The sequence below is a fragment of the Pinus tabuliformis genome, chromosome Q (genome assembly GCF_031772625.1).
Source record: "Pinus tabuliformis cultivar Carrire ecotype Pingquan chromosome Q, CPIR1, whole genome shotgun sequence".
Lineage (NCBI taxonomy): Eukaryota > Viridiplantae > Streptophyta > Pinopsida > Pinales > Pinaceae > Pinus > Pinus tabuliformis.
Window position 1 is genome coordinate 1,084,301,561 of NC_142296.1, and position 11,887 is coordinate 1,084,313,447.

Genomic DNA, 11,887 nt, shown 5'->3' on the forward strand with positions numbered 1-11,887 from the left:
CTGGTGAGACCTGGAAGATAGGGGTTTGAGTGAGGAACCTTTATCAGTTGCATGTAGATGGATGCGTAGCAATGGCAGGCAAGGCAGAAGGATTGGTGAGCCAGGATGATGGCGAGTTGTGGCACAGGAGATTGGGTCACCTTCACCATGGAGCCTTGAAGATACTGCAGCAGATCACTACAAGGCTTCCTAAAGGCACACTTGCGCAGTCAGATGAGTGCAAGGGGTGTACTTTGGGGAAGTTTGTGAAAGCCACCTTTCACGAGAAGGATAGTCACGCCACGATGATCCTTGAGAGAATTCACACAGACGTGTGTGGACCTTCTCAGTTGCTTCGACAGCAAAACACGGGTATTATGTGATTTTTGTTGATGATTTCTCTCGTAAGTGCTGGATCTTCTTCATGCAGAAGAAGAGCGAGACATATTCAAAGTTCTATGAATTCAAAGCACTGGTCGAGAAGGAGTCGGGGAAGAAGGTGAAGGCTCTTAGTAGCAATAATGGTGGTGAATACATCTCGGACGAGTTCAAGGATTTCTGCAAGGCAGAAGGGATTCGAAGAGATCTCATAGCTCCCCATAAACGACAGCAGAACGGGGTAACTGAGCGGAAGAACAGAACGATTGTGGGTGCTGCACGGGCAATGTTGCATGATCAAGGCCTACCCCTTCACTTGTGGGCGGAAGCATGCAATACAGCAGTTTATGTGCAGAACCGTTGTCCTCATAGGATACTTGGCATGAGTACACCTGAGGAGGCTTATTCTGGTAAGAAGCCTGATCTTTCTCATTTGAGGATTTTTGGTGCTAACGTTTACATGCATGTGACAAAGGATGCCAGGAAGAAGTTGGAGCCGACTGCAGAGGTTGGGATATTTGTGGGGTACATTGATACGCCCCACAACTATCGTGTGTATTTGCCAGACAGTGGTAAAACTGTCGCGCGACGAGATATAAAATTTCAGGAGGAGAAAGCCATGAAGTGTTCGCTTGAGAGGGAGCTACACTTGCATGCAGATGAGGAGCTATTAGTTCCTAAGGATGAGCTTCAGGACGTGGATCAGCCACAGGACGAGGTTCATGGAGTGGAAGAGACCACTCATGCAGCGCCAACCATCAGAGGGTGAAAGCGCTTGACAGAAGCTGAGCGACTGGCTCAAGATGCAGAGAAAGTTGTAGGACCACCTACAGCCCAACGCAGGCAGAGACAGTCACCTGATCGGTACACTGGATACATGGCTCTTATGAGCAAGTGTGTTGTGACTGAGCCATCCTCTTTCGAGGAAGCTGTGGAGGATCCTGCATGGGTAAATGCCATGGTGGAAGAGTATGATTCTATTGTCAGAAACAGTGCATGGGAGATTGTTCCTAGACCAGAAGGGAAATCAGTGGTGGGTTCGAGATGGATCTACAAAGTTAAGCAGGCAGTTGACGGGAGTGTGAAGAAGTACAAGGCAAGATTTGTTGCCCGAGGCTTTTCACAGATAGAGGGGATCGATTATGAGGAGACCTTTGCACCTATCGCAAGGTATTCTTCCATATGGACGATTCTTGCTCTCTCAGCGCAGATGGGATGGCACATTTATCAGATGGATGTGAAGACTGTGTTCCTCAACGGAGTCATTGAGGAGGAGGTGTACATTGAGCAACCCGAAGGCTTTGAGGTCTTCAGCAGCGAGTCGCATGTGTGCAGGCTCAAGAGAGCGTTGTATGGGTTGAAGCAAGCACCACGTGCTTGGTACACACGGATAGACAGCTATTTCATAGGACTTGGATTCTCCAAGAGCGAGGCAGATCCTAACCTATACCAGATTGTGGTGGAGGGTAAGTTGCTTATCATTGTACTGTATGTTGATGATTTGATTCTAACGGGTGATGAGTTGTTGATACTGTCATGCAAGAAGGATCTTGCTACAGAGTTTGAGATGAAGGATTTGGGCCTCCTTCACTATTTCCTAGGATTGGAAATATGGCAGCGCAGTGGTGGACTGTTTGTTTCTCAGGGCAAGTATGCTCGGGAGATACTGGAGAAGTTCAACATGCATGGCTGCAAGCTTGTTGATACTCCTCTTCCTGGAGGTTGGAAGAAGGAGGATGCCACTTCGGGAGAAGAAGTGGATGCCACTGTTTATTGACAGTTGGTTGGGTGGCTGATGTATTTGGTCAATACACGACCTGATATATGCTATGCAGTTAACCAGCTTTCACAAGCTATGGTTAAGCCTACCAAGCTCTTCTGGAAGGCGGGCAAGCATGTATTGCGCTACTTGAGAGGCACATCGGGATATGGTTTATGGTACAGACAGGAGGATGAGGTGAAGCTATGTGGCTTCACGGATGCAGATTGGGCAGGGAACCCAACGGACAGAAAGAGCACATCAGTAGGGGTCTTCAGTATTGGATCGACAGCAGTTTCTTGGTACAGCAGGAAGCAGAGATCCGTGGCACTCAATTCAGCAGAGGCCGAGTATATGGCAGCAAGTTTGGTTGCATGCGAGGCTATATGGATGAGGAAGATCCTGGTTGGTTTATTCGGTTCTCATTTGGATCCTACTATGATTTACTGTGATAACCAGAGTTGCATTAAACTCTCGGCTAATCCTGTATTTCATGATAGATCTAAGCATATTGACATCAGGTACCATCATATCAGAGATTGTGTGCAGAAGATGATCATGTTGCTTTCATACATTCCAACGGAGGATCAGGATGTTGATATTCTGACGAAGGCTCTCACCAGGAGCAAATTCGAGTACCACCGAGGCAGGATAGGGGTTGCTGATAATCCATATCTTGTCAAGAGGGAGTGTTGAGATTGCAACAAGATGATGGAGCTTAGTGAAAAGAGTCGCCTTCACTAAGTGGGCCCGCAGGCAAATTATGGCGCAAGTTCTATTTTTGATCCCAGCATGGATGATCACAGTGTGGGTGACCACAGTATGAGTGATCACAGTGTGGGTGACCACAGTGTGAGTGATCACAGTATGAGTGATCAAAGTCTATTTTTAGACTGGCTGTCAAAAATAGAAAAGTCAAATATTATTGTCTCATAATAATATTTGGACTATAAACTTGATCTTATTCTCTTGGAGCACTTCAGGATGAGCTACGGATGTGGTACATGCAGATCCCAGAGGGAAATACGTGGTTACCTATGGGATGACTAATATTTGCATGCAGGACTTCAGTTAGAACTCAAGTGAGTTGAATTTAGTGGACTGGAGGTGCAGTTGATGGAGTTGTGTTCAGTTTAGCTTTGTTAAACTGGTTGTATTTAGTCTAACTGGAAAATAGACTAGAGATGAGTTGAGTGAATTAGTTATTAATTAATTCACAAGTTATTAACTCATAATGCAACTACAGAATACATCAGTTAACTCAATTGCATGTCAGTGCATGTTCAGTTCAACAGGGACAGGTGTTAGAGGATCAGATTGCTATCAGTTGTGACTATAGTTGTGCATGATGATTTGCACAATCAGAGGGATTGAGTATGCCAATGAATTGGCCAATATCAAGAATTGTAGCATGTGCTCACGTCCAACACAGTGTGAGTGATTCTTTGCAGGTGAAATACGAGTTTGGTAAACCATTCTCATCAGTTCTTGAGCAGGTATTGAGCTGGAGAGGCAGGCAAGCAGTGGAATAGATTTTGAGATTAGATCTGAGCTGTATTTTGTGTAACAGGTGGAGCTGGTACTGGATTGCTTGTGATAAGCATTGTACTTTGTAATGTTACATGGTCTCAATCATTAATATACAGATAGTGTGGGGTTTTTAGCGAGATGATTTCCCCGGGTTACATACTGTGTTAATGTGTGAATGCTCTTGATGTTTTATTGTTATTGATGCTGCTATATTGATGATCAACGTAGAGGAGCTTATGTATTGTGTATGTATTCCACAATAGTACATGATCAGGATAATCTCCATTGAATATGTGTTAAATTATTCAAAATTTCTATAGTCGCGAGTGCAAGCAAAAGCTCAAGTACAGGCATAATCCTAAGTACGTCCAGCCACATGAGTATAGGCATAAGCCCGAGTACGGGTAGTAGTGCATGTACAGGAAGAAGCGTGAGTACATGCATTCGCGAGAGTCCAGGCAGCACGAGTTGTTGGGGTTGCTTATGGAGGAAGAAAAATTCCCTTAGATAATTTTGGCCATATTTTCTTCCTATGGATTTCCAGTTTCACGCATCCAAATTTTACTCAGATTTTCATTGTGGCATAGTAATAAAAACCCTCAACTGCTGCACTAGTTTTCCCAAGATGGTTTTTTTCGGGGACATTTGTCCAAAAATAACTGTGTAAATTTTAGGTCTGTATGTGTTATATTTTCTCAGATTCCAATGCTAGATTTCTTCTGTGGTATTTATTTGTGAAAATCACAATGTGAATTATTTGATATTTGTCGTAGCAGACAACAGATAAATTGCTAAATAAATTAGCAATTAGAAAAATAATTTCCAATTGTTGTGATAGATGAAATTTTCACATTTCTTGCTAAGAGGGAACGTTAAAATGTAGCAAGAAAAGGCTTCATTTGACGTGTGCCTTAGTCAAATGGAGAAATTCAATTTTCCACATCAGTTGGATGACTTGGATTATAGTTATTGGGAGTGAAATGGTTGTGTCTCCTAGTTAAATCAGTAAATTTGAGTTTGTGGGATAGAAGTATAGTTGTGCATGAGTTGATCGCTAAGATCTAGAAATCTAGTGGAATTATTGTTAGTTAAACAAAGTTATCTTAGCTCTAGTCATTAGTGGAGTCAGAAGGAGTTCAGCTGAGTAGTTATAACAGTTGTTAACTCACTGATCTCTCAGTTAACTGATCAATTTACTAAAAATAGTCCCAATCATGAATGCAAGTTTAATTGCCTAGTTGGAGTGGAGGGAAAGGCACATTGTAGTTGTCAATTGTATACTAGTTGAGTGTACAGATTTTTGTATTGGGAAGGTGATCTATTCATTCCATAATTGCGCAAGGAAATAGAGAATTATCCTATTTTTAGGGGTTAATTTCCTCAAGGATTGCACAAGGAAATAGGAGGATAGTTGAGGCCTATTTTGGCTAAGTGTTGGTGAGAGAAAGTCAGTAAGCAGGAGATCCATATTGCAGTGCAGGTGGTGCTTCATGTGTGAAGGTGTCATTGTAATACATCCATATTTCTCATATGAACTAATACAAAGCAATAGAGAGGTTTTTCACATTCCAGGGGGCAATTTTCCCAACATGCACATATCAGTCAGGGGCATCACTATTCCCCCTCTGCCTATAGGACAATCTAGACCATCATTAATCAACTTAACTCCCCCAAGTGGACACTATTCTAGTGTTAGACATGTACCTACGAAAAATTGTATGGATAGCGGAACCCCTCAACCAGGTCATGCTGTGTTTATCTGGTCACCCCCACCTCAACCTCAATTGAGTCAAGGGGTCACTTTTTATCCTAGGGGAAATCAGTGTTTTTCCCCCTAGCCTAATATCCCTTATGGACCGTCATCATATATGTCTATTCCACCATAGCAAGGAGGCTATTATCCAATAAATCTTATGTATCTTGTTGGAAACAACACGATGGGAGGACCTCGAGGTCCTTCAAGTCATTCTTCATCACCCTAGTCAGAATCACAAGCACCAAACACTTTGCCTTTTTTAGCAACACTCAATATCCTTGATCTGTATAAACTGACTAATGACCCCATCTACCATAACTTACATTGGCCCCCAATCCCGCACAAAATACTTGCTAACATCCCGAAGTTTGAATGGAAACAAGTGGATGATCCGAATACAAATGTCACCACCTACCATCTATGGTGTGTATCGAACTCCATGGTAGAGGACAGTATCCAGCTCTAACTCTTCCCCCGCACCCTTACTAGAAATTCCGCCAAGTGGTACATTGAGTTACCATTGTGTTATTTAATACATTTGGTGCCCTGGAAATGGAATTTTTAAAGCACTTTCAGCTTCCCATCTGCTACGAAACCGGAACGGAACTTCTTACTACCTTGCGCCAAGACACCTCCACCCACATCTCTGATCACATTCATGAATGGAGATGTAGGCGGAGGCTAGTCAAGGCCCCCATTCTAAATTACATGTTAGCATATTGGTTATGAAAATCTCTTCTTCCCCAAATTTCCAAGGATGTTGCCTTAGGTGGTGCAGTCATAGAAGACCAATCCATTCGTCATGCCCAGCACTTAGATCTGATTTATTTGTAGTCTCGCACACTATATGACGTAATCCCCAATGCCCCATGACTTCCAGTGCTCCCTCTACTTATCAACCTGGTGTGCACCATGACGATCTCTTAGGCACTAACTCTGGGGCTGTTGTAAAACAACTTAGCGGGCATATCGCCCAATTTTTTGTTGATACCACTACTTATACCCAATCGGCTACTCTTCCAACCACTGCAATCAACTATGTGCATTCTACACAAAAACCCAGCTGCAAGAACAAGAAGAACAATAAAAAGACCTCTCCTTATAAAGAGTAGCCCACTACGCAATCCAACCCCAAGCAGAAAGCTACTGTAAAATATGATAGCAGAAAGGACAAAGTTGTCAAGTTCCCTTGCAAATTTTGTGTGGAATACCATATCACACACAAATGACCTCGTCTCCAAGAATGAATGAATCTTCTTGCTCAAAAGTACAATGGCTAGACCCCAGCGGTCCTACACAACCCTTTCCATGATCAGCAATAGCAGCATCTTATTTCAAACCCGCCTCAACCCCCACAGGGGGGAAATGGTAGTTCAAACCATCCTTCCTCCGGTGAAGGATCGTTGATCGTTTACACCTTTGAAATGATTCATCTTGAAACACGAGCCAAAACTTATGGAGCTCTAGTCACTAACACTCAAGATGTTGCCTTGAGTTCAAACCCATCGTTGCCTAACAATCTTCATATCCATAGGATTGTTGTTGATCTTGTGATTCGCCCCCCTAAAGGGGCACTTCATCACATGCCACATAATACTTTTGCATGTGCTACCCATAACTACAGTATTGTAGAATATTTGGCGCAAGCACTGTCAGCTATGTTTGTACTCAAAGTATTGCAAACATATCCAGCACAACAGAAATATTTTCTTTCAGCCATTGGTGGGTTTGACCCTCAGGATTCCATGCTAATAATATTCGACATGGAGAAATTTAAACCTCCCCTTTCCCACCAACTTGCATTTCAAGTGTAGCTTATTTCGAAAGGCAGAGTTATCCATAGAGCGGTCATTGATGAGGGTGCTTCGACCTGCATCATGTCTAATTCTTGTTGGCTCGCCTTGGGTTCTCCAATCTCCAACCCTCGTTCTAGTATCGAATTCCCTGAAAACATTCGATGGCCATACATTCATCCCAAAAGGATACCTTTCCAACTACCCCATCACTCTGAGTGGGAAAATGGTAATAGTGGACATTGAAGTCATAGATTGTCATCTCGACTATAATATGTTTTTGGGCCGCAGTTGGACTTATGCCATGACTTCCATTGTGTCTTCGATCTTCCACCTCATCCTCTTTCCATTGGATGGGAGAATAGTCACAGTGGACTAGTTGTCCTTATGCACCCCAGATTACACCATGTTTCCTAACGGCACCGTATTCTTAGTGGGTGGCATACATGACTCTTACGTCAATGTTGGTACCAGTCTTTTGAAGGGTTCTTCCCTGATGGGTTTCTTTCCTCTCCCTTCACCAAAGGTTCCACAAATGGTTTCTATGGTCTCCAAAATTCCTCATGACCCAACCAATCCCTGGATCCTCCTAACACCTTCTGAAATTGACTCTTATAGAGAATAAATGTCGCTTTCACCAATCAAATTAGCTTACCAAGCCATTGAATCTGCATCTAATTCTTCTGTCACTTTGGTTACGACCAATGGTACCATCTCCTCTCCCATAATGGCTCCCTCTAATGATCTCCTCAATGAAGTCCTACCTACGGACGAAGTTATTCGAGAGATCTTGTCTTTAGAGGAGCGACCTTGGGAAACCTCTCACATCACGCTTCGATATCTGATTTGGATGCAACCCCTGTAAAAATCCTGTCTTTTGAGCCACCTGAGGTAGTTCCCTCAAGTTACATGACTGTCCAAACTTTGGATTCACAAGGCAACATGGGAAATATTTCAAAGACAATGCTCATTGATATCTTAGTCAAAACAGGCATCGTGGAAAGTATTCATATTGGAGCCGATTGTAATACTGAGGAAATTGCAAGCTTCACCTGCCTTTTCATGGAATTTCACGATGTATTCGATTGGTATTATGAGGAAATTCCCAGCATAGATTTGTCTACCATCGAGCATAAGATCAACGTCTATGAAAATTCCAGGCCTGTCTGCCAAAGACTCCGACAAGTCCACCCCCACAAAACTGCAGCCATCAAGGCTAAGGTGGAAAAATTATTACGTGTTAGTTTCATCTATCCCGTTCCCTTGACGGAATGGGTTTCCAATCTAGTTCTTGTAAATAAAAAATAGGGTACCATCCGATTCTATGTCGACTACTAAGATTTGAATGCCACGTTTTTAATTGACAATTATCCAATCCCATTCATTGACTAGATAATAGACAATTGTGTCAGTTGTGAATCCTTCTCCTTTATGGATTACTTCTTAGGCTATAATCATATTTCCATAAAACCTGCAAACCAACATAAAACCGCCTTCATTTTCCCTTGGGGATTATTTGCATATAGGAATCTCCCATTCGTTTTGAAGAATGTTGGAGCAACCTTTCAAAGGGCCATGCACTATATGTTTCATGATATTAGACACATTGTTCAAGCTTACTTGGATGACCTTCCATCTCATTCCAAGAAGCGAACCCAACACCTAGTTCATCTCAGAGCAATCTTTCTTAGGTGTAGTTCTATAACATCCATCTGAATCTGCACAAATGCGTATTTTTTGTCAAGTATGGACACCTACTTGGTTTCATTGTCTCCAAACACGGGATAAGGGTTGATCCCGATAAGGTAAAGGAAATTACTCAATTTCCTGCACCACAATCCATCTTACAGCTCCAACGTTTGCAAGGGAAGGAAAACTTCTTACGACGATTCATCATGAACTACGTTGAACTGACGAAAGGCTTTATGCACCTACTAAATAAAGGAGTACCATACTTGTGGGATGATCAAGCCCAACGATCATTTGATGCCTTGAAAGAGGCACTCATATCTGCCCCACTACTTAGTCCTCCCAACTATTCATGTAACTTTCTCTTATACCTGGCAACCTCACCATCCTCCATTGGTATGGTGTTGGTCCAAACCCATGATGATCTTAGTGAGAATGTGATCTATTATCTCTCGAAATGCCTAACTGGGCTCAAACTCTGATATTCACATGTGGAAAAGATATCCTTGGCAGTTTTCTTTTTTGTCAATCGCTTGCAGCACTATATACTGGTGCGACAGACTACTGTCATTGCCTTGGAGAATCCCATGAGACACATTCTATCTCATCAAGTCATCGGAGGAAAATATTCCAAATGGATTGTTATCCTCCAGCAATTTGATTTGGTTTTTGCCACTGCCAAGACTAAAAATCCTTACTATTCACGGAATTATTGTCGATCCAGATGAGGTAGCCCATGATCCTCTTTTAGATGAATATGTCTATCTGATTAACTCAACTGATCCTTGGTATGGAGACATTCTTGTCTACCTCCAAGCACAACGATTCCATCCATATCTCTCGTTAGGTGACTGTCATCACATCCGCCACCAAGCCATGTACTATTTAGTGTTGAATGATACTTTATATCGTCATGGCGCTAATACAATTCTTCGATGTTATCTCACTCATGCCAAGGCAGAACACTTTCTGAATGACTGCCATGCTGGGGAATGTGGTGGTCATCTTTCTAGCATGGCTACCACCCAGAAAATTTTGCGCGCAGGATACTACTGGCCAACCTTGTTTAAAGACTATATTACTACAGTCCAGCAATGTCATCCTTGCCAAATATTTACCAAGAAAATGTGCGCACCCCCAGACCCCCTACACCTGGTCATATCCATTGGCCCCTTTGCTAAATGGGGCATTGACTTCGTCACCTGCAACCCCACTTCCTCTGATGGACACAACTTCATTATTGTCGTTGTGGACTACTTTACGAAATGGGTGGAAGTCATTCCCACTTTTTGAGCTGATGGAGAAACCACTATGTTATTCTTGTTCAATCAGGTAATCTGTTGTTTCGGCATGCCCCACACGATCGTTATAGACCATGGTTCCCACTTTCAGAACCATATGATGTCTAATTTAACATCATTGCTAGGTTTTAGGAAAGAACATTCTTCCTCCTACTACCCACAGGATAATGGCCAAGTGGAAGTTGTCAATGGTGCCCTAAAAACCATGATCCACTGGTTAGTAGGCAATCATAAAACCCGCTGGCACTGCATGTTATATCCTTCTCTTTGGGCATATTGAACGTTAACCAAAACTACTACAGGCTTTACACCATTTAACCTTGTTTACGGCCTAGAAGTAGTTCTTCCTATCGAGTGTCAGATTCCTTCCCTAAAATTAGTTGTTGAACTCCTTCCCGACACCATAGCCAAAGAAGAGCACTTTCTATCCCTCAATCAGCTAGATGAGACTTGTCGAGATGTCGCACTGGCTCTCGAAGCCCATAAGTGTCGAGTCAAAGCCTAATATGAAAAAAATTTCAAGCCTCATTCTTACCAAGAGGATGACCTCGTTTTACTTTATGATCAAAAGCATGATCTCTTGGGGGCAGGAACGCTTCAATCATTATGGGTCAATCCATATATTGTTACTAAGGTCCTTTCAAAAGGTGCCTATGAACTTTAGGAATGTGATGGAATTCCACTCACGGAGCCTCACAATGGGCTCTATCTGAAAAAGTATTATGCCTAGTGTTACACTAGGCATTTGCTTTGTAATTTTATGTATTTATAAGTTTTGCTTCTTTTGGTGTGTCTGGATATTTTTGGCTTTTTATGGGTATTTGTCTCATACACGTCTCTCATTGCACAGATGTCTTCGTCACCTTTACCATACGTAGGATACGTGGATGGTGCCAGTCGTCACACACGACACATTGCATCAGCTGCTTGGGTCCTTTACACACCTGAGTCGGAACTACTTAGTTCCAAGGGAGTTTTTCTTGGTATTGCCACCAAAAATATTGTTGAGTACAGGTCCATGATTGAACTCCTTACAGAAGCCTCATCTCAGGACATCTCCAATCTGGTGGTTAGGTTAGACTCTCAGCTAGTCGTTATGCAATTGACTAATCACTATCACATTCGCAATCTAATCTTATTATGTTACTATTTAAGGGTACGACTCTTGGAACGTCAATTTGAGTTTATTACATATGAACACATTCCTAGATAATCTAATGCATTAGTTGACTCATTGGAAAATTATTTTTTATATTGTCATTTGTCTCATTCTCTATAGTTACATGTATGAATGTAAAGTTTTTCCAAAGTTAAAATTTTTTACACAAAATCGAAACAAACATTTACACCATAAATCACCAAAAAATATTTGTATATATATATATATATATATATATATTCCCAAAATTTGGGTGTTTTAAGTACAAAATGACTCTACTAAGCCTCGCTATGACACCATAAATCACCAAACTATATATATATATATATATATATATATATATATATATATATATTCCCAAAATTTGGGTGTTTTAAGTACAAAATGACTCTACTAAGCCTCTCTATGACACCTGTTGGCTATACCCTACTATTGTTGAGCCTGCTACTCATGATAACTCATAACAGCTCTAGCCAACCTCCTAAGAGGAACTAGAAACCTCTATGGCACACCCATTTGTGTGTCGCTACATATGATTCGATA